Source organism: Triticum aestivum, chromosome 6B, assembly GCF_018294505.1.
Source record: "Triticum aestivum cultivar Chinese Spring chromosome 6B, IWGSC CS RefSeq v2.1, whole genome shotgun sequence".
Lineage (NCBI taxonomy): Eukaryota > Viridiplantae > Streptophyta > Magnoliopsida > Poales > Poaceae > Triticum > Triticum aestivum.
In genome coordinates, this window is record NC_057810.1 from 382595613 (window position 1) to 382619198 (window position 23586).

The following is a 23586-nucleotide window of genomic DNA, read 5'->3' on the forward strand; positions in this document are numbered from 1 at the left end:
GGTTGCATCGTCGTGTCTAGTTGCTAGTCTTAGCGTCTAGTCCTTTAGAGTTTCGAGTTTTGTCACAGTTTGTCACGCCGTTGCCACACCATCTTCATCGCTGCTGCCATATACTACCACTGCTACCATATCCTACCACCGCTGCCATAAAGCAACAGTGCTGTCATATCCTACCACCGCTGCTATATACCACCATATATCCACCACCAATCCGAGTTCTTTTCATATTAGTTTTGTTTTCGAGATCCATCTATTTTCCAATTCGTGTTTCCTTGCCTGAGTAGGTTTCGACGAAAAAAACAAGTCTGGAGACCTCCGGGCAGTTGTTAGGCCAAAATTTCGGTGACCGAAAAGATTTTTTCCCTATCGTATTTTTAGGATCCAAGGAGCGTTTTGAGACACTCGCCATCATAGTGATTTTTTGTTGCATTTTTTCGTCATCGATGCCCTGATTCCCGAAAAAAAGTCAAAAAATTGCATGCCTGTCCTGTTACCTTGACTTGGGAAGAGTTTTGAGACACTCGCCATTATAGTGAATTTTCGCAAAAAAAGAGGAGCACAAAAAAAAGAGCAAAAACATATTACAGAGTGTGCTTTTCCCTTGTTTATGTGCCGTGTCATGATTTTATTAGTGTTCTAGGCTCACGTCTCTAGCACGGTCTAGCCTAGGACCAGCACAATACCGTCGTTGAGCGTTTATTCAACTTTGCATCTCTGAATTGATTATTGCTGACCCTTTTCGCTACTATATTATAAGCCTTCCCAGCTCCACATACATCTACGTCGTGAATTTGACTCTCCCTGGTAATCGCTCTATCCAAGCTTTGAGGGTTTTGACTACAACGGTTCCCGATCACCATCTGCTGCTGGGTAAGAACTGGTAAGAATTTGAGATTCGCTTGATGGATTTGTGACACCCCACCACCACCATTTTATAGTAGTCTGTAGGATCATATTCTTGTATGTTTCTATTGCTGCTAACTATGGCAGGACCACAAGCTGATGAGATTGTCTGAGAGAACATGACGAGCAAGGAGTTTCATAATAAGTTTCATCAAATGTTGGGTCAACAGGTGGAAGACGTGATGGCCAGCTTTGGAAAGGCAATGGATAAGATGGATGACGTTGAGAAGACAATTGACACCAAGTTGGACGCCAGGTTCAATGAATTACTCAAACATCTCCCACAACCAGCTCTACGCCGCGATACAGTAGGGCGAGCACACCGTGTTCCTCTTGAGCCAAGACAAAATTCTGGTGCCGTTGCTACTGCTGTTGGTGCTTGTGTAGCTCCTGCTCCTACTACAGAGGTGGAGGACTATTACAAGGATGAGGTTGATCAAAATCAGAACTACGTGCAGCCACCAGCACCACCACCAGTAGGTCAACCTCAGGTATATATTCGCAATGGTAGGCCTGCACCACCACCTCAGGTACGAGATTATGACCATATTCCTAAACTGAAATTGAATATTCCACCGTTTGAGGGTAGATACATTCCTAATGTATATCTTACTTGGGGGTTAGAAACTGAACAACGTTTTACATGTTTACAATATCCCGAAGAGAGATGGGTTGCTGCTGCTGTTTGTGCTTTCACTAGTTTTGCATGTGTATGGTGGTCTGAACATTGTAGATTATATCCTATTCCAGCTACTTGGGCTGCTTTGAAAACTGCTATGCATACTCGTTGGGCTCCACCATATTATCAACGTGAATTACTTCAAAAACTGCAGCGTTTGAGACAAGGGAAAAATTCTGTAGAAGAATATTATCAGGAATTACAAACTGGCATGATTAGATGTGGTATTGTTGAGGAGAATGAAGGTATGCTTGCATGGTTTATGGGTGGTTTAAATAGAGAGATTCAGACCATTCTAGAGAATAAGGAGTATACTAATATCACTTGTTTATTCCATCTTGCTTGTAAAGCTGAACGTGAAGTGCAGGATCGACAAGCATTGGCGCGAACTAACTTTTCTGCAGGTCGACCTTCATCATGGACACCGCGTGCATCTTCTACTTCCACTGCACCAGCACCTCCATCAGGTGCCACCTCTAGCCGTGATACAAGAAAGCAGGCATGACCACCACTATCTACCAGGAGCGCACTTGTCAGGCCTGCACAGAGCTCTTCTTCTTCCATGGCATCAACAGGGCACACAAGTGATATTATTTGTCGTCGTTGTAAGGGAAGAGGACATTATGCGCGAGAATGCAAATCTCAGCGTGTGATGATTGCTACTGAGGATGGTGGGTATGAGTCCGCTAATGACTATGATGAGGAGACTTTGGCTCTTATTACACGTGAAGAACATGGTGGAGATGATTCTGATCATGAGACGCAATACATGGCTCCTGAAGACGCTGATAGGTATGAATGTTTAGTTTCTCAACGTGTTCTGAGTGTATAGGTTACACAAGCTGAGCAAAATAAGAGGCATAGTTTTTTCCATACAAAGGGAGTTGTGAAGGAACATTCTATTCGTGCCATCATAGATGGAGGGAGCTGCAACAACTTGGCTAGCATGGAGATGGCGGAGAAGCTATCTCTCACCACAAGACCACATCCACATCCTTACTACATCCAATGGTTCAACAACAACGGCAAGGTTAAGGTAACACATACTATTCGTGTGCGTTTTAGTATCTCTACATATGCTAATTATGTTGATTGTGATGTGGTACCTATGCAAGCATGTTCCTTATTACTTGGTAGACCATAGCAATTTGATAAAAATTATGTACACCATGGTAGAAACAGTCAGTATACTCTTGTTCATAAGGATAAAAATATTACATTACTTCCTATGACTCCTGATTCCATTTTGAAAGATGATATTAATAGAGCTAGTAAAGCAAAACAGGAGAAAAATAAGAGTGAAAATCAAATTGTGGCAAAAGAATTTGAGCAACAAATGAAGCCTAATAATAAACCATCTAGTGTTGCTTCTGAAATTAAATTGAAAAGTGCATGTTTACTTGCCACCAAATTTGATATTGATGAGCTAGATTTCAGCAAATCTGTTTGCTATGCTTTTGTGACCAAATAGGCATTATTTTCATTTGAAGATGTGCCTTCCTATTTGCCTCCTGCAGTCACTAACATTTTGTAGGAGTTCACTGACATCTTTCCACAAGAAGTGCCACCGGGATTACCTCCCATTCAAGGGATAGAGCATCAGATTGACTTAATTCCTGGTGCATCATTACCCAACCGTGCACCATACCTTACCAATCCAGAGGAGACGAAGGATATTATGTATTAAGTACAGGAGCTACTCGACAAAGGTTATATACGCGAATCCCTTAGTCCTTGTGTTGTTCATATCATTTTAGTGCCGAAAAAGGATGGTAATTCGCATATGTGCATTGATTGTAGGGGCATTAATAATATTACTATTCATTATCGTCATCCTACTCCTAGGCTATATGATATTCTTGATGAATTGAGTGGCTCTACAATATTCTCCACAGTTGATTTGCGTAGTGGATACCATCAAATTCGTATGAAATTGGGAGATGAATGGAAAGCAAAATTTAAAACTAAGTTTAGATTATATGAGTGGTTAGTCATGCCTTTTTGGTTAACTAATGCACCTAGTACTTTCATGAGATTAATGAACGAAGTTTTACGTGCTTTCATTGGACGATTTGTGGTAGTTTACTTTGATGACATATTGATTTATAGCAGATCTTTGGAGGAACATTTGGAACATTTACATGTTGTTTTTATTGCTCTACGTGATGCACATTTGTTTGGTAACCTTGGGAAGTGCACATTTTGCACCGACCAAGTGTCTTTTCTTGGCTACGTTGTTACTCCATAGGGAATTGAAGTTGATAAAGCCAAGAGTGAGGCTATTGAGAGTTTGCTGCAGCCCAAAACGGTCACACAAGTGAGGAGTTTTCTTGGCCTCGCTGGATTCTATAGGCATTTTGTGAGATATTTTAGCACCATTGCTGCACCTCTCAATGAGCTTACAAAGAAGGATGTGCCTTTTGTTTGGGGTATTGCATAGGAAGAAGCCTTCACGGTGTTGAAAGATAAGTTGACACATGCTCCTTTACTCCAACTTCCTGATTTTAATAAGACATTTGATCTTGAATGTGATGCTAGTGGAATTGGATTAGGAGGTGTGTTATTACAAGATGGCAAACATGTTGCATACTTTTCTGAAAAATTGAGTGGGCCTAGTCTGAATTATTCTACTAATGATAAAGAATTATATGGTCTTGTTCGGACTTTAGAAACATGGCAACATTATTTATGGCCCAAAGAATTTGTTATACATTCTAATCATGAATCTTTGAAACATATTAGAAGTCAAGCTAAACTGAATCGTAGACATGCTAAATGGGTTGAATTCATTGAGACTTTCCCTTATGTCATTAAGCACAAGAAGGGTAAATAAAATGTTATTGCTGATGCATTGTCTCATCGTTATACTATGCTTTCACAATTTGACTTTAAAATATTCGGTTTGGAGACCATCAAAGATCAATATGTGCATGATGCTGAATTTAAAGATGTATTGCAGAATTGTAAAGAAGGGAGAACATGGAACAAGTTTGTCGTTAGTGATAGATTTGTGTTTCGTGCTAACAAGCTATGCATTCCAGCTAGCTTCGTTTGTCTTTTGTTGTTGCAGGAGGCGCATGGAGGAGGATTAATGGGACATTTTGGCTTGAAGAAGACAGAGGATGTACTTTCTACACATTTCTTTTGGCCAAAGATGAGACGGGATGTTGAGCGTTTTGTTGCTCGCTGCACAACATGTCAAAAAGCTATGCCACGACTCGATCCTCATGGTTTATATATGCTTTTGCCTGTACCTAGTGTTCCTTGGGAGGATATATCTATGGACTTTGTTTTTAGGTTGACCTCAAACAAAGAAGGGGAGGGATAGTATATTTGTTGTCGTGGATAGATTTTCGAAAATGGCACACTTTATACCATGTCATAAAAATGATGATGTTGTTAATGTTGCTGATTTGTTCTTTCATGAAATTATTCGCTTGCATGGTGTGCCAAATACTATTGTTTCAGATCGTGTCACTAAATTTCTTAGCCACTTTTGGAGATGTTTATGAGCTAAGTTGGGGACTAAACTGCTTTTTAGTACTACTTGTCACCCCCAGACTGATGGACAAACTGAAGTAGTCAATAGAACATTTTCTACTATTCTTAGGGATGTTTTGAAGAATAATAAAAAATGTGGGAGGAATTCTTGCCTCATATTGAATTTGCTTATAATCGTTCATTGCATTCTACTACTAAGATGTGCCCTTTTGAAATTGTGTATGGTTTCCTACCTCGTGCACCTATTGATTTGTTGCCTCTTCCATCTTCGGAGAAGGTTAATTTTGATGCTAAACAACGTGCTGAGTTGATTTTAAAAATGCATGAGTTGACTAAGGAAAACATTGAGCGTATGAATGCTAAATATAAACTTGCTGGAGATAAGGGTAGAAAACATGTTGTGTTTGCACCTAGAGATCTTGTTTGGTTACATTTGCGTAAGGATAGATTTCCTGATTTGCGCAAATCAAAGCTAATGCCACATGTTGACGGACCTTTTAAGGTGTTAGAGAAAATAAATGACAATGCATATAAACTTGAGCTGCCTGGAGATTTTGGGGTTAGTCCCACTTTTAACATTGCAGATTTAAAGCCTTATTTGGGAGAGGAAGATGAGCTTCCATCGCAGACGACTTCATTTCAAGAAGGGGAGGATGATGAGGACATCAATACCATTGTTACACCCACAGACCCTGCTGCTATACACACTGGACCCAATTACTAGAGCTCGTACACGCCAATTAAATTACTAGGTACTTCCGTTTCTTGGTAATGATTCTGATGTTCATGAGAATATGATGCTGCCTAAATTGGATACATTTGTTTTTCTCACAAATGAAGGGCCTAGCTTGGAGAAGGATGAACATTGGAGCAAGAATAAGCATGGAGATGATGGCATGCACAAGGGGAACAAGAACGGAGTTACAAGTGACGATTTCAAGATGTTGAAGCCACCATAATGAGTGCATGAAGCCTTGGAGGAAATATACAATATCCTACTTCATAATTTTCGTCCAGATGCTATTCTAGGTGCTGCGTCACCTTATTATTGGGCCAGGCCCATGTATTTTCAAAATACTTGATTATAGGCTGTTTTTAGAGTCCGTATGTGTGGGGAAACAAGAGTTAGGGTTGGTTTCGGACCCCTCCCTCAAGAGCCACGAAATCCCCCCCCCCTCTTCCTCCATATATACAGCCCTTAGGGCATCGTTTAGACTTTGGGTTTTGCTTAGATTAAAAGTTCGCCATAGCTGCAACTTTGCGTACTTCGTTTGTGTTCAAGAACCAGACCAAGACGTCACAGAACCCCATCTTGATCAATAAAGCTTTCATCTTATATTTGCAATATCCGGATTGTAATATCAGTTTCTTGCTTGTTCTTCGTTTGCTCGCAGGAAATAGACCCTCGTGGGCAGGTTGATCGTGCTCCGGCATGGTCAATAACCTCTCGGATTTGGTTCAGTGATTGCCAAGGCGCGATGTCCTCGCACGTATGTAGTCGGATCTCATTGAAAGACGGGACACCTTTGCCTCTATCATGTGATGAACTTTAGAAAATCATAGAGAGCTAAAAATTGATCCAAATGCCAGATTCAAATTTCTAGATACATCTAAGTTCATAACTTAGGTTATGAACATATTTCTTAATACTTTTGTGCCACATATAATAGTGAGCCATTTCTTCATGTTTGTCAACTTTGCAAATCCATAGAATATTCATTTGAACTCCAAATCCAGTGAAACCAAATCCTAGATGCTTCTAAAATCATCTTTTGTGAAATGGGTGCCTTTGCTCATTTATCAAAATAATGTTTCTGTTCACTTCTTGAAAATCTAGTAATCACTTGATCCCATCACATTGAAATGTTCAAAAATCCTCACCGATCCAATTCCAATAAAACCACTTTGGTAATTTTTCATATGACCAAAGATATCCTAGAAAAGTCCAACTCACATTTTTAGAGCAATTTTATTTTTGCCTTGTTGTGTTGCTTATTGTGTTTGTTTCTGGCGTTAGCTGACAAAGTAGACGGAGTACTTGGAGAAGGACCAGGATTGAAGACTCTTATGAACCAGGCAAGCAGCCCTTTGACCATGATGAACCATTTTACATCATAGTAGCATTTTAGTTTTTTCATCTAGGACAGCTAGGTGGTGGTGCTTAGACTATGTCCATATGTTTCTGACAAACAACACGATTTGGTGATATTGTTGATGTGATTCATGAGGAAGTCACGATGAGCTTGAGCATGAGTTGTTCAGAACTTTTTCTCGATGTTGATGTCTGTAACCTCCTGATACTTGTTGCAGACGCATTCATGACCTTGATAAATGTTGATCATACTTGCATGAGCAAAACTAGCTTTCCACAAAAGTGCGAAATTAGTAGTAGAGCCTTGCATAATTATTCTGTTATCACTCTTGGGTTGCTTGCGAGTACATTCAAAGTACTCATTGGCTTGCCACTGGTTATTTTATTACCAGGCATAAAAAAAGAGTACGATGAAGATCTGTTTGGTGACGATCATGCGAGCTAGGACACTTCCCAGTCAGAATGCCCATATGGTTTAAGGCATATGGCATGGGTCCAAGATGTAAACAAATATTTCTGCTGCGATGATATACTCAAGACTTGACCATAGTGGTCACAATTTTGTTTAAAATGGTATGTATGGATGTAAGACTCTTGTTATTCAGCTTCTGTGTGTTCAGTGCACATTGATCTCTGGGATCACAATACACGTGCATTCGGTGATCACGACTTATGAGTCGGGGTCCGCACAGAGCTGGTATCAGAGCCATCCTGACTGTAGGAAGCCTTAGTTAGCATGGTCATTAGTTTGGGTAGGACTATTTTCAAAACTAGTACTAATTTGCAAAAAAAAACTATATATACTTCTCTTCCCCTTCAAAATTTTAAATGGTCGCTAGAATCCTTATGCCCCTGACCACGAGATTTCTTGTAATCCTCGTGGATAATCTAGAAGTAATACACCTTGCTAGACACTCACCCACCTCTTCTAAACAAAATATTGGCGACACCATAGCAAGACAATGCCAACAGAAGATACGCCCTCGAGGAATGAGGACATGAAGACCCAGAGGATGGTGACACCTTTGAAATTTCCATAGGCTGATGCAACCTTGGCATACGATGAATAGGGCATATGATATGCAAGATCATGATGTACATCGCTAGTAGAGCAACCCTATCCTTATCATTGTTGTGACGACAACAACCGGTGGATGAGAACCTCGCCATTTGGTCTGCCTCACTATAGTGAGCAGGAAAAATGGTTCTCGGCATCCCCCGCTCTCGGTAACGATAGTGTCAACAGTGTGTTCGGTAGATTGGACCTCTACTATGCGTTGTTAGTGTCATTACATAAAGGATTGCCTACCTCGTACCCTCGATGCCTTAGAAGGCAAAAGGGATCATCATGATTAAGAAGACAAGAGGAGACCAGGTCAATGCCACCTACACGGAGCCACCTTCGCCCCATCACTTCAACAGGTGAGAAGTTGATAAGATTCTTCGGGCCCAACCCGGATCATTTCATCGAACAACTACAAGAGGCACGACGACACCTGAGGAAAACCCAGAAGACTGCTTGAGACACGGAGCAAGCACGACTACTAAGTCCGAGAACCCCTGGTGTAGGATGAGTCATGTACCCCCTATGCACAGTCGAGTTCGTATGATGCTTCGAATAGAACCATGGTTGTGTGTTGCTTGTTTTTATTTGTTTGTGTTTTCATATAAGTGGCCGTTTTTCCCTAGGCAATAAGTATGCGACTATATCACCTTCCTTATCCTTTGTTTGGCCCTTTCGGCACTTATTTGTTTGCACCTGCACTATAGGACCCCCTTTAGGCATTGCCCTCCACTATGCTACTTTCCCTTTCATCTCTCTCATCAACTAAAGACCGACAAGACAAGATACACCAAGGATTCCACTTCGACTACCAACTAGCACTAAAGACTTTTGCTACAGCCTCCTCCACCAAGTGCAACCCCGTAGAGATATGTTACTCCTCAATATTATAAGCCCATCCCTAGACCCTTCGAGACTTTGCAAGATACCCCAGCTCGAATCCTTAACCATGTGCTTAACACATAGAATTGCAAGAGAACCATCTAAGCATCCATAACCTTGCACATCATTGGGTTCATTATGGGACTAGTGGACATAGTGAACGAGCACATTATCATCCTAAGATAGCACCAAAACTGGCGATGCCATAGGGAAGACCAATTTGAGGATATATATAACGGACAAATGACTTGATGAGGCTATACTAGTAATCTGAAGGGAGTATCTGAGACTCTTTGGTGGATTATGAGGTTTTCATGTTGGTAGATGAACTTGGTGGGATCATGTTAATAACTTTCATTGCCCCTAAGTAAAATGGATTTAGTAGGATAATTATGATCGCAAGCTAAAATTCTCAGAAGTATAAGGATTTGACTTAGCCAGGGGATATTGATAGGAGATAGTGACATTACGATAATGACTTGGGGAAAATGTAGGAATTCTTGTTGGACATGAGATTTGGATTTAAATAGGTGATCCTAGTGGAGTATAGATGCTAAGTAAGTCTACATGGTTCGGAGTAAATTGGATTTATACTGATGATCTCCATCATGAAACCATGTTTCTCGGTGCATGATAAACTAGGAGATTGGATTAATTGTTAGAGTTGATTTAGGGATCTATATAAGCCTGACCTTGGACTTTACTTGACCATGATAATGAGAATTGGTGGACTGACTATAGTAAGGGCAACCCTTTCAAGTACTTGTGGATTATAGGACATTAGAAGGTCGTGTGGAACACCATAGACATTGGATTTGTAGAATTGATGGATCATGTGGTGATTGATGGAGTTAATAGGTGATACGTCTCCAACGTATCTATAATTTTTGATTGATCCATGCTACTTTATCTACTGTTTTGGACTATAATGGGCTTTATTTTCCACTTTTATATTATTTTTGGGACTAACCTATTAACCGGAGGCCCAGCCCAGAATTGTTGTTTTTTTCCTTTTTCAGTATTTTGAAGAAACGGAATATCAAACGGAGTCCAAACGGAATGAAACCTTCGGGAACGTGATTTTCTCATCAGATAAGACCGAGGAGACTTGGACCCTCCGTCAAGAAAGCCACGAGGCGGTCACGAGGGTGGAGGGCGCGCCCCTCCCCCTGGGCGCGCCCCCTACCTCGTGGGCCCCTCGGAGCTCCACCGACGTACTCCTTCCTCCTATATATACCTACGTATCCCCGTATGATCAGAACGGGAGCAAAAAACCTAATTCCACCGCCGCAACCTTTTGTATCCACGAGATCCCATCTTGGGGCCTGTTCCGGAGCTCCGTCGGAGGGGGCATCCACCACAGAGGGCTTCTACATCATCACCATAGCCCCTCCGATGGAGTGTGGGTAGTTTACCTCAGACCTTCGGGTCCATAGCTACTAGCTAGATGGCTTCTTCTCTCTTTTTGGATCTCAATACAATGCTCTCCCCCTCTCTCGTGGAGATCTATTCGATGTAATCTTCTTTTTGTGGTGTGTTTGTTGAGACCGATGAATTGTGGGTTTATGATCCAGTATTATCTATGGAAAATATTTGATTCTTCTCTGAATTCTTTTATGTATGATTGAGTTATCTTTGCAAGTCTCTTCAAATTATCCGTTTGGTTTGGCCAACTAGATTGGTAGTTCTTGCAATGGGAGAAGTGCATGGCTTTGGGTTCAATCTTGCGGTGTCCTTACTCAGTGACAGAAAGAGTTGCAAGGCACGTATTGTACTGTTGCCATCGAGGATAACAAGATGGGGTTTTTATCATATTGCATGAATTTATCCCTCTACATCATGCCATCTTGCTTAAAGCGTTACTCTATTTTTAACTTAATACTCTAGATGCATGCTGGATAGCGGTCAATGAGTGGAGTAATAGTAGTAGATGCAGAATCGTTTTGATATACTTGTCACAGACGTGATGCCTATATACATGATCATTGCCTAGATATACTCATAACTATGCTCAATTCTGTCAATTGCTCAACAATAATTTGTTCACCCACCGTAGAATACTTATACTCTTGAGAGAAGCCACTAGTGAAACCTATGGCCCCCGGGTCTATTCTCATCATATCAATCTATATCACTTTATTTACTTGCTTTGTTTTTACTTTGCCCTTACTTTTTACTTTGCATCTATCTATCAAGAATACCAAAAATATTATCTCTATCAGATCTCACTCTCGTAAGTGACCGTGAAGGGATTGACAACCCCTAACCGTTGGTTGCGAGTTGCTATCGTGTTGTGCAGGTACGAGGGACTTGCGCGTGACCTCCTACTGGATTGATACCTTGGTTCTCAAAAACTGAGGGAAATACTTACACTACTGTGCTGCATCATCCCTTCCTCTTCGGGGAAAACCAACGCAAGCTCGAGACGTAGCAATAGGCTGTTGGAGATGGTCCATAGGAAGGAAACAAGATCTTGGAGTGGTATACGACATGTTTCCTGAGGATAGAGATGCACTATCCTGGACTTGGAAGAATAGGCTGAACACTTGGATTGTGGTGTTTAATTCACGTTTAGCAGCTTGTATGTTTAACCCATGGATTTTTGCATAGATATGAGTTTGGGGATAATTAACATGTATGATTTTGTTAGACCTCCTCTCAGGAGTCATGAGGAAATTAATAGTATGAGTGGTGAACGGAGTTGACCTATGCGATATGATGCTTATGGTGGTATAAGGTGATTTGTCTTGAGGACTAGATAGAACTATTGGCAGCACAGAAATTGTGCTCAAGGATGGGATGATAAACGTTCACTAGCACACCAGAATCCTTGAAACCCTTAAGCCCTATCAAGCCACGACATGGTCAGATCATGACCACAGGCTTTGGCTCTTGATCGAGAAGACCTTGGCCAATACTCAACCGTGACCACCATCAGTGCCCCATCCCACTTTATGTACCCCATGAACAAGTCTTCATGGAGTACTTCAGCAAGTTTGTTGTCATCTTTATTTGGTGATGATGCAGAGCATCCTACGGTCATCAGTATGTCAAGAGTCTATTTGGCAAGTGACACGTGCGACCTCTACTTCTCATACATAAAGGTGAATCTTCTCCTTTACACGTGTTCACTTGACCCCTTTGAGGATGGTATACTACTTGACACTCCACTCGTGTGCATACATAGGTATTGTTGGAACACTACAAACAACAAGGAGGAGTGCAAGCGCCAAGAAACAACTACACCATCCTCGAGGGAAGCATGGAAGAGAAGACGAAAGAAGACGGAGCTGCGGAGTCTACAGCGGCCAGACGTCCAACACTCTACAACGCCCGAACGACTGACATCCACCGGACGTCTGACGCGACCACACCAGGACCAGCCAATACATCTACAGCGGCTGGACAACTAACATCCTCCAGATGACCGGCAAGTCCCAGCGCACGGACGACTGACGCCGACCAGACGGTGATGCCACCTATCCAGAGCTAAAACATCAGAAGTCCGACGCCCTTCGGACGTCCGGACCCCTGCGAGCGACCGGACGTTCGACACTGCCTGTGCGCAGCCGGGCCTTTGGCCTTGTATCCCTCTCCCACTTACCCCTTTGTGGCCTAGACTATAAATAGATCTCCCCCTCATCCTTTCTAGGGTTAGCAAATATGATAGCTCATTCTTAGGTGAGATTTTCTCCTATCTCTACTCTTGAGAAAGAGAGACTACCACACCCATGGAGTTCAAGACCTCCATGTGGGAAGATCCTGCGAGATATCATCAAGACTCCATCACGGGAAGATCCGTCTAGGATACCATCAATACCTCCTCTTGGAGATGAACCTTACCTTCTATCATTCCCTTTGTTGTTCATGTACCTAGTGGATCTTGTGTGTTTGATTTTCTAGTGGATGTGTGATTGGACTTGTTTTTGAGTGTTTCCCCTTGTGATTTCTCCTCATTCCCCTCCACGTGTTCTTCGTGTTCTTGGTAGGATTCCCCTCCAAACATGAAAGATCAGCCTCTAGGGTTCTACCCTACATCATCTTGGTATCACGAGCCACATTGATCACGTATTTGGAGCCCTTACCCCTCTTTTTCTAGCCTAATTTTGTTGCATTCTTCCCCAATTTCAAAAATCCCCACCAAAAAAAGCCCCAATTTTTTTTATTTGTTAGTTTGATGATGTTTTGTTGATTTTGATCCGTGAATTTGTTTGGTTTCAAGTGGATCTAGCATTTCCCCAAGTTTCCTCATCTTTCATCCATGAAATCTCATCAATTTTGACCCCAAAATCCCCAATTTCCACCCAAAATCGCGTCCTGAATTTTGCATCTCGCGTTGACCCTGACCCACCGGACAACCAACGTTTTTTCGGACGTCCGGACCCCCCAGAACCATCGGACGACCGACCATCACCGGACGTTCGACACCCCCTATCCAGTACCAAAACAGCGGATTTCCGGCCATTTCCGGACGTCCGTCCCGCGCTCCAGCCACCGGTCGTCCGACCATCATCGGACGTGTGATACCTGTAGTTTCAGACTTCGACTGATTTTGTTTTGTCCATAAGTAATTCATCCGAACTCTGATTTTGACGTTCTTTAGCTCGTTTTGAAGCTATTGACATCCCCCATCCCACAAAAATACTACCAACACCATTTGAATCCATCAAATTTTTGGAATTCTGGCATCTTTGCCTAGGCCCTCCATCATATCATCCGCATTACTACCATAGACTTCCGAAACATAACCCATTTTGATCCCCATTGCATATGTGGTTGTTTAAGTTGTGACTTGAGTCTCCTAAGGTGTTTCGGCTACTTAGGGATGGTTGCTTCTTCATCAACCACCACCACCACCATTTCCGCATTAGCTTGCCCACCATACACTTCCGCCACCCCAACTTAACACAATTGTTGTTTGAGCTTGTTTGATTTGTGGCTTGTGTCTCCTAAGGTGTTTTGGCTACTTAGGGCCGGCAACTTCAACTCCGACACGTGTATAGCCCATCATTCCACTTCCACATTGCCAAGTGCAAACCACCACCGCTTTTCGCAACCACCATTTGACTTTTGCCTTTGAGATTTTGAGTTTTTTGTTTTTTCTGTTTCCTAGGGTGTTTCGGCTAACTAAGAACGGGTCGACATCGGCAACACCGCCTCTCATCATCGCCAAGGACGGTAACCTCAACAACACCATTGTATATTTCCCTTGCCATTGCATTGATAACCCCTAGCCCATTTTCCGTTACTTGCCTAATGAGACTAGCCACTGAGTATCCGTACAACGTTACTTGTCATTGCATTGATAACCCCTAGCCCATTTTGCGTTACTTCCGGCAACGTTACTTGTGCACATTAGTTATCCGTACCTTCCATTGCATACATACCATATCATATTGGTATCATCTTGCTATCATATCATCTCTTGTGTCACAAGATTGTTCCTGCATATACACAATTGCTATCTTGTTTTGTGCATCGTGGCCATACAAAAAAAAAGCTTTTAAGCAAAGAAAAAGAGAGAGCAAAGAAGCTTGTAAGCAAGTGCATCATATCACATTGCATATAAGATTGTAATATCCGATCATCTTGGATCATCTTGAGAGAAACACCGGGAACCATACATACATAGCATACCTGGGATAGAAAGTTTATCCATTTTGCATCTTATAGGTTGTGCACAAGTGTCGTATCCGCCTATTGAGCAATCATGCTAGCATCTCTCTTGAGTTGTGCAACACGAGCGTTTTCCGTGGATTCCACATTCTATGCTCATTCCTTGGTTGCACGACCCCATTTATCTATCTGTGTGTGTGTTTCCGTGTGCCACATATTGCTATTGGTCTACTTGTTTCACTTGTGAATTTGTGAATCTCTTTCAACATTATTTGACTCTTGCTAACATTTTGCATCAAATTTTTGTGCCACTATCCTCACCGAGCTCCACCGTAAGCGTTACTTGATACGTGTGAGTGAACAAGTCCGGTACCAATTCCACTATTCTTTCACTTCACATTGAGTGAAACGGGATACATCCTCTACTTTGGGAAAAGGTAACTTGGTATTGTTTATCTCATTTCCTACTCACCTTTGCTCAAGTCTTGTGATGGATAGGCAAGGCATTTCACCTTCGGTCTACAACAACAACGAGTTCGATGCCATGAACAACAACTTTGACGCCAAGATGCAAGCTCAAATGGAGGAGCTCAAAGCCCTCATCTAGGCCTACAAGCGGTCTTCCTCATCTTCGAGAAGACGCTCAAGTGCACATGCTTCGGAGAGCTACCATCTCCGGCAAGATCACATCGGCATCTACACCAACACCAACAAGAATGTGAAGGTCATGAGCTGAACATCAACAACCGCCCAACGAATTCAGCATCTCCCTTGGCATCTTTGCCAAGCAACTTCAAGGCATCTTCGCCTACGGACATACGACATCTTTGCCAACAAGCACCTCAAGACTATACTCAAGAGAAGCTCCCCAAGCTCAATTCCGCGACTTCCACGAGCTACTACGACCTCGAAACCGACCATGAGATTCCTTTCTATGGGACTCTAGAACCCGAGGAGTATCTCTAGTGGGAGCGCTTGATGGACGACTACCTCAAGGTACATCACGTTCCTCCCAAAGATCAAGTGAAGTGCGCCACAAGGAACTTCCATGACGACGCCTCAACATGGCGGATTCACACAGAGATATGACATGAGTTGGCCCAAGACGAACAGAGCTATGCGGCGAGAGTTCGTGCCTCCAACCTACACGGAACAACTTCAATGCCAATTGGAGAACACCATCCAAGGATCCAAGTTCATCGACAAGTACTTCAAGGAGATGAAGATTGCCTTATGATGAGCCGGCGTGGACGACCCCATTTCGATGAAGTTCCACTTCACGATGGGATTGCACAACGACATCTCCAAGACTATCTTCCTCGATAACTACAAGCCCCTCGACGACAACTACATTGGTGATCTCAAGGCGGAACAAGAACTCATGAAGGCCAAGGCTTCTCCACCCCAAGCTCACTTTGCAACGACCAAGCTCCAAGACGACAAGCATGAGGCTAGGCTAGATGATATGCTTGATGAATTTAGTGGCTCTACAATATTCTCCAAAGTTGATTTGCATAGTGGATACCATCAAATTCGTATGAAATTGGCGGATGAATGAAAACAACATTTAAAACTAAGTTTGGATTATATGAGTGATTAGTCATGCCTTTTGAGTTAACTAATGCACCTAGTACTTTCATGAGATTAATGAACGAAGTTTTACATGCTTTCATTGGACGATTTGTGGTAGTCTATTTTGATGATATATTGATTTATAGCAGATCTTTGGAGGAACATTTGGAACATTTACGTGCTATTTTTATTGCTCTATGTGATGCACGTTTGTTTGGTAACCTTGGGGAGTGCACCTTTTGCACTGACCGAGTATCTTTTCTTGGCTATGTTGTTACTCCACAGGGAATTGAAGTTGATAAAGCCAAGATTGAAGCTATTGAGAGTTGGCCGCAGCCCAAAACGGTGACACAAGTGAGGAGTTTTCTTGGCCTCGCTGGATTCTGTAGGTGTTTTGTGAGAGATTTCAGCACCATTGCTGCACCTCTCAATGAGCTTACAAAGAAAGATGTGCCTTTTGTTTGGGGTACCGCACAGGAAGAAGCCTTCACGGTATTGAAAGATAAGTTAACACATGCTCCTTTACTCCAACTTCCTGATTTTAATAGACTTTTGAGCTTGAATATGATGCTAGTGGAATTGGATTAGGAGGTGTGTTATTACAAGATGGCAAACCTGTTGCATACTTTTCAGAAAAATTGAGTAGGCCTAGTCTGAATTATTCTACTTATGATAAAGAATTATATGCTCTTGTTCGGACTTTAGAAACATGGCAACGTTATTTATGGCCCAAGAAATTTGTTATACATTCTGATCATGAATCTTTGAAACATATTAAAAGTCAAGCCAAGCTGAATAGTAGTCATGCTAAATGGGTTGAATTCATTGAGACTTTCCCTTATGTCATTAAACACAAGAAGGGTAAAGAAAATGTTATTGTTGATGCATTGTCTCGTCGCTATACTATGCTTTCACAACTTGACTTCAAGATATTTGGTTTGGAGACCATCAAAGATCAATATGTGCATGATGCTGATTTTAAAGATGTATTGCAGAATTGTAAAGAAGGGAGAACATGGAACAAGTTCGTCGTTAATGATGGATTTGTGTTTTGTGCTAACAAGCTATGCATTCCAGCTAGCTGATAGAGGCAAAGGTGTCCCGTCTTTCGATGAGATGGTGATTGTCGTTTTGGAGGAGTAGACTTTTGTGATCCGACTATGTACGTGCGAGGATGTCGCGCCTTAGCAATCGCTAAACCAACTCAGAGAGGTTATTGACCACGCCGGAGCACGATCAACCTGACCACGAGGGTCTATTTCCTGCGAGCAAACGAAGAACAAGCAAGAAACTGAGATTGCAATCTGGATATTGAGAATATAAGATGAAAGCTTTATTGATCAAGATGGGGTTCTGTGACGTCTTAGTCTGGTGGTTGAACACAAACGAAGTACGCGAAGTTGCAGCTCTGGCGAACTTTTAATCTAAACAAAACCCAAGTCTAAATGATGCCTTAAGGGTTGTATTTATAGGGAAAAGAGAGGGGATTTCGTCCACCCTTGGCAAGGTGGGACTAAAACACCTCCTAAGTCGTTTCCCCTACAATGTGGACTCTAAAAATAGATTACATGGGCCTGGCCCAAAATAATGTGGCGCAACACCAATAATAACCTATGGATGAAATTTATGAAAGGCCATCTTGTATATTTCGTCCATCTTCTTGTATGTCATCATGGTGGCTTCAAAGTTCGGAAATCTCCACTCAAACCTCCGTTCTTGTTCTCTTCGCATGCACCTTCATCTCCATGTTTCACCATGCTCCAATGTTCATCCTTCTTGTCCATGCTAGGCCCTCCAATCGCAAGCAACACAAATGTATCTAAGTTAGGCAGCATCATATTCTCATGAACACTAGAAACATTACCAAGAAACAAAAGTGCCTGATAATTTAATTGGCGTATGCGAGCTCTAGCAATTGTTCCAAGAGGTAAAACAACAGGGGATATGGGTGTAACTTCGGTAGCCATCTCCTCATCATCCTCCCCTTCTTGAAAACAAAGCTGTCCTCGGCGTTGCTTAATCTGAAATGTGGCTAACAAAAGAGACAAGGTGTACACGTTGTATATGTATATGTCATCCATTTTTACTGATCTCAGTTGGGACACATGTGACATAGTTATACAAGAGCACCCTTCAAAAGTTGTGAAATATAAAGCCAATATATTATCACAAGAAGTCAAAGGCATGAAAATATTGCAACTCAGTTTGCACATATAAGTGAAGCTCTTATTAATATCAAAAGTTTGACAATGCATATCATTAAACCATCCCAACACTGATGAACCATCACCAAGATTAGAGGTCATATCAAAATGATTAAACATTGGCATAATTATTTTTCAAATGTATTTGATCCAAATCTGATTTATTCCCTGATTCTTGCATCAATAGTTAATTCAATGGGGTCACTCAAAATTGTTTGATAACATGGAAAAGTCAAATCATCAACATAGTCCTCTAAAATAGCTAGTGTGATCAAAGTAGTAGGTAGCTCATCGCATGGTGCATCTAAATTAGCAAGACATTCATCATACTCATGTGGAGGTGGAAGATCGGTACCTTTGTCATTATCTCTTATGATCAACTCAGATGATGTAGGCACTCTCGGTGGTGATGTGTCACATGGTGGAGGTGATGTAGTCCTCACAACAACGGATGTGGTTGTCATAGTATGCCTAGTAGTTGAAGGGGCAACCGTATCAACTCTTGGAATGTGCACCTTGCGACTGTTTTCCTTGTGGCCAACATGTCGTTTTATTTCCTGTTCAGCTTTGCAAAAAAGATGGAACAAAAGGTCCATAGGATAACACTCTTCATGCATTAGTATTTCCTGAATATCATGGTTTAATCCTCCCCAAAATCTATCCATAAAATCATCTTCAGTTTCCTCTAAAAAGGAGTGCAATAAGGTAGTTTGTAAATAATCATAACATTTTGTTACGGTGTCACTATCTTGTTTTAAATGTTGTAGTTTTTTAATCATGCCACGAGTATAACATACATCGACAAATCTATATCTCATGACAAGTTTTAAATCATCCCAAGTATTAGGTTCATAATCAAGGTATAACCGACAATGTTCACTCCACCAAACAATAGCAAAACTAGTGAATGTACCAACTGCGAGCTTAACTTTTTTGTGCTCAGAAAAATTATGTGAAGCAAATATAGCATTTATATCGAACTCCCATTCAATGTATAAATCAGGCTTAAAATGACCATTAAAAGGTGGCATGGAAACAAGAACATGATTGTGTGCATTCTGATGATTTTGTACCTCTTGTGATGGCGATTGTATTTTTTGAGGTGATGGCACATCTCCCACGATTGATGAAGCCCAACTGACTCTGGAACCTGCCATGATTAGTAGAAACAAGAAACAAAATCCAAAAATAATATTCCTATGAACTATTGGGATGTGGTGGTAAAACGCTCACAGTAGAGCAAAAATCAAAGTCTTACAAGTTCTTACCATGCATCAGGTGGTGATCGGCAACCAATGGTGTCAAATAACTCCAATTGTTTGGTAAAGCGATTGCCAGGTGAACGTATGTATGCATGGTGTAGAAATATGTGGAGCTGGGTTGGCTTTATATATGTGGGGAAAAAATACTACAACCACGTTAATTAATGTAAGATGAAAATACGTTCAAAGTGGTCGAGTGCTAGTCCTAGGACTAGACCGTGCTAGAGACGCGAGCCTAAGACACAGACGGATTCACGGCCGGAACCAAAGTGAAAATAATAACCGCTAGATCAAAAGAGGATAGTCAAACAAGTAGTGTTAGAAAATCACGTAACCTTTTTCTTTGTCTCCCTTTTTTTGCCTCACAACTTTCAAGTAGTAGTACTACTAGTCATGTGTTTTTTCCTCAAACTTCACTCTCCAACCGGACCAAAAATATCAGCATTGTCCAAACATCTGCTCCTTTTTTTTCTATTCAATGTCCAACGTGACAGACTAGGAAAGAAACAATTGTCTTGGAAACCAAATCAACTAGTACTCCTATGTGTGCGAAACAATTGTTTTTTGAAACAAACACCACGTAAGAGATAAGGCAATTGTGCACTATTTTTTCCACTCTTTCTAAATACCAACGTGGCCAACTAGTCTTTCCAAAACAAACAACGTAGAGTTGATTCTGTGGAACTAGATCTGTTCCATCTTTTTCTCTGTGATCACAACTTCCTCAATAGGCATGCACAACCGATCAGGATCGTATGTTTTTTTTTCTATATTTTCTTCAAGGACACGTCCATAATATGGAAACCTCCAACCGGATCTTGTTTCCCTTTTTTTCGGTCATACCAGCCTTGCAAAGTAAAGCTGCCAAACGAAATTTTGCACCTTGCTTTTTTTTTTGACTGATCCAAGCCGCCTTTGATTCCGAATTAAAGAAGCATCAAAACTTTCCAACGAAAATGAGATTTCTTCCCGAAAATCAAGCCACGTGATGATTTCCTTATATTTCTCCTTCCTTACTTATCTCTCCGCGTGATGATCAGACTTGCCTTTTTAACAGGACCGAATAGCACAAAAATTGAAGCAATTTATGGCAGAATATATACAAATCTCTCTCAATTCGTTTTGCCTTCCTTTTTTTCTTTGTGATGATCACACTTGCCAAAACAAATTTGTAGTACTAGTACCCCTCACTTTGTCCAACGAAATCAATCCCAACAAGTACAAAAGATCTGACCGACCCTTTAAATCCTCCTTCCCATAGATAATGCATGTGGGAAACAATTCCCAAGCCAAACGAGCTGCAGTTTTTTCTTCGAACTTCTCTCTACCTATGTTGTTGTTTGCTTTCGTTCCTATCCAAGGACACTTCCAAAACGTGGCAACTAGCAGCCAAAGCAACACAGTGAAGTTCTTCTCTCTTCTTTCAATTATTTTTTTTCTCACTTCAAGAAGAATCAAGCTCCAGCGAATGAATGATTATGGCGGCATATGACAATGGAGGATGGATGATGGTGATGGCGGTCAATAATATATGCGGCGGCGAAAGATGTCAATGAAGTGGATGATGGTGTATATGGATGCGGATGCGGCGTGAACAAAATGTGACTAGAACTCGAAACTCTAAAAGTTTAGACACTAAAACCAGCAACTTAACACACGATGCAACTGAAAATTCAACAATGCAAAAACTAAGTGATAATAGCGAAAGGCTCAGACTATCTCGGACACGGATGAACTAATCTAAAAAATTTTTGAGGCTTTTTCTTGGACTCTAGGTATGAAGGATAAATGCGATCTAGACTATGGAAAACTGGAAAATCTCACCGAGCAACCTGAAAACTGATACCACTTGATAGAGGCAAAGGTGTCCCGTCTTTTGATGAGATGGTGATTGTCGTTTTGGAGGAGTAGACTTTGACGATCCGACTACATACGTGCGAGGACGTCGCGCCTTAGCAATCGCTAAACCAACTCCGAGAGGTTATTGACCATGCCGGAGCACGATCAACCTGACCACGAGGGTCTATTTCCTGCGAGCAAACGAAGAACAAGCAAGAAACTGAGATTGCAATCTGGATATTGCGAATATAAGATGAAAGCTTTATTGATCAAGATGGGGTTCTGTGACGTCTTGGTCTGGTGGTTGAACACAAACGTAGTACACGAAGTTGCAGCTATGGCGAACTTTTAATCTAAATAAAACCCAAGTCTAAACGATGCCTTAAGAGTTGTATTTATAGGGAAGAGGGAGGGGATTTCGTCCAACCTTGGCAAGGTGGGACTAAAACACCTCCTAAGTCGTTTCCCCTACAATGTGGACTCTAAAAATAGATTACATGGGCCTGGCCCAGAATAAGGTGGCGCAAGACCAATAATAAGCTTTGGACGAAATTTATGAAAGGTCATCTTATATATTTCGTCCATCTTCTTTTATGTCATGATGGTGGCTTCAAAGTTCGGAAATCTCCACTCGAACCTCCGTTCTTGTTCTCTTCGCATGCACCTTCATCTCCATGCTTGACCATGCTCCAATGTTCATCCTTCTTGTCCATGCAAGGCCCTTCAATCGCAAGCAACATAAATGTATCTAAGTTAGGCAGCATCATATTCTCATGAACACTAGAAACATTACCAAGAAACGAAAGTACCTGATAATTTAATTGGCATATGTGAGCTCTAACAATTGTTCCAAGAGGTAAAACAATAGGGGATATGGGTGTAACTGCGGTAGCCATGTCCTCATCACTAGCTATGTTTGTCTTTTGTTGTTGCAGGAGGCGCATGGAGGAGGATTAATGTGACACTTTGGCGTGAAGAAGACAGAGGATATACTAGCTACACATTTCTTTTGGCCAAAGATGAGATGGGATGTTGAGCGTTTTATTGCTCGCTGCACTACATGTCAAAAAGCATCCTCATGGTTTATATATGCCTTTGCCTGTACCTAGTATTCCTTGGTTGGATATATCTATGGACTTTGTTTTAGGTTTACATTGAACAAAGAAGGGGAGGGATAGCATATTTGTTGTCGTGGATAGATTCTCGAAAATGGCACACTTCATACCATGTCATAAAAGCGATGATGCTGTTAATGTTGCTGATTTGTTCTTTCGTGAAATTATTCGCTTGCATGGTGTGCCAAATACTATTGTTTCAGATCGTGATACTAAATTTATTAGCCACTTTTGGAGATGTTTATGGGCTAAGTTCGGGACTAAGCTGCTTTTTAGTACTACTTGTCACCCCAAACTGATGGACAAACTGAAGTAGTAAATAGAACATTGTCTAATATGCTTAGGGTTGTTTTGAAGAATAGTAAGAAAATGTGGGAGGAATGTTTGCCTCATATTGAATTTACTTATAATCGTTCATTGCATTCTACTACTAAGATGTGCCCTTTTGAAAATGTGTATGGTTTCCTACCTCGTGCACCTATTGATTTTGTTACCTCTTCCATCTTCAGAGAAGGTTAATTTTGATGCTAAACAACGTGCTGAATTGATTTTAAAAATGCATGAGTTAACTAAGGAAAACATTGAGCGTATGAATGCTAAATATAAACTTGCTGGAGATAAGGGTAGAAAACATTTTGTGTTTGCACCTGGAGATCTTGTTTGGTTACATTTGTGTAAGGATACATTTCCTGATTTGCGCAAATCAAAGCTAATGCCACGTGCTAATGGTCCTTTTAAGGTGTTAGAGAAAATAAATGATAAAGCATATAAAAACTTGAGCTGTCTGCAGATTTTGGGGTCAGTCCCACTTTTAACATTACAGATTTGAAGCCTTATTTGGGTGAGGAAGATGAGCTT